The sequence below is a fragment of the Coregonus lavaretus genome (genome assembly GCF_964263955.1).
Source record: "Coregonus lavaretus genome assembly, chromosome: 37".
NCBI classification, from domain to species: domain Eukaryota; kingdom Metazoa; phylum Chordata; class Actinopteri; order Salmoniformes; family Salmonidae; genus Coregonus; species Coregonus lavaretus.
In genome coordinates, this window is record NC_140024.1 from 24934676 (window position 1) to 24936525 (window position 1850).

Here is a 1850-nt window from a genome sequence, read left to right on the forward strand (position 1 = left end):
GCTTAGTTCTTCGTGCACAGTCCATGTTTGGCTTAGTTCTTCATGCGCAGTCCATGCTAGGTTTAGTTCTTCATGCACAGTCCATGTTTGGCTTAGTTCTTCATGCACAGTCCATGTTTGGCTTAGTTATTCATGCACAGTCCATGTTTGGCTTAGTTCTTCATGCGCAGTCCATGCTAGGTTTAGTTCTTCATTCACAGTCCATGTTTGGCTTAGTTTTTCATGCACAGTCCATCCAGAGTGGCAGAGCACTCTGGATGGACTGTTCCCCTCCTGTTCCCACTAGGAGGGGAACAGGTGGACAGGAACAGTAGGTATGAAACTAGATTGTTAAAGGTGTTAATATGGAAGTTAATATGAGACTTAAAGTGGGACTGACAGCATTTTAGCAACATGAAAGCTTATTAAATACTGTTCATATACACCCCCAGGAAGAATATGACACCTTTCTTTACATTTTCTGACAAGCGAGCACATAGAGTGCATTCGGAAATTATTCAGACCCCTTCACATTTTCCACATTTTGTTACATTACAGCCTTATTCAATACGTTTTTGTTCTCATCAATCTACACACAATACCCCATAATGACAAAGCGGAAACAGGTTTGTTGAAATCTTTGCAAATGTACTGTATTAAAAATAAAAAACGGAAATACTTTATTTACATAAGTATTCAGACCATTTGCTATGAGACTCGAAATTGAGCTCGGGTGCGTCCTGTTTCCATTGATCATCCTTGAGATGGTATTGTGTGTAGATTGATGAGGGGAAAAAAAACAATTTAAACCATTTTAGAATAAGGCTGTAACGTAACAGAATGTTGAAAAAGTGAAGGTGTCTGAATACTTTCCGAATGCACTGTAGATATGGTCATTTTCATGTTTTCATACTTCATAGAATGTTTGGGAATGACGTAGATTAAGGTATTTGGGAAAATACCATAGCAATATAGAGTGGGGAAGCGGCAGTGCGTCTGGACAATTGATAGACATTGCAGTAAATCTAAATGAATAAAAAGTGTGTCTTGTCCAGGCCCAGACTCTACACAGACGGTGCGCCATAGCCAATCAGAGCTACAGTAGGCCTTTATGCAAATAAGGCAGACAGGCCTGCCTGCCATCATTCACTTTGAACTGGACACAGGCATTAGCAACAGCGCAACTTTGCATCATTAGAAAGCATTCGCAAAAGCTATAAAATACACCTTTATGGTTTTCTGCAAATATGTAAATACCATGAGAGTCCTCTTACATTTGGGAACTTTACAGTCCTATTGATCAAACAACCATGAACAGGTAGGCTATCTCTCCCTCAGTTGCCTATGCACAGCAACAACAACAAGAACAACAACTAATGTTAGCCAGAGAGAGATGAGCTAAAATCTAATGAGGGAACAGTAGATAAACCCTCTTAAACTTTTTCAGCTTGTAGTTGGCTGTCAAAATTGCGCTGATAAACAATGGGGAATGCATGCTTCTGCCCCAACCAATGATTTATATATTCTATACACACTAGAGGGTATATTAAAACATTTTCCTTTGAAGCATAATTTTTTTAAAGTACTAATGTTATTGTCCCAACTACTACAAAAAATACTTAAATACATGTAATTTTGTCCTTGAAACATTTAAATGAAATACTGTAGAATTCCATTCATTCCTGTGAAGGAATGCTTTTCCAAGAGTGCCTATATGGGTTGTGACTAGATGGAATACAGCTATAGATGAGATTTACAGTGCATTCGGAAAGTATTCAGAACCCTTCCCTTTTTCCACATTTTGTTAAGTTACAGCCATATTCTAAAATGGATTCAAATAAAATAAATCCTCATCAATCTACATACAATAC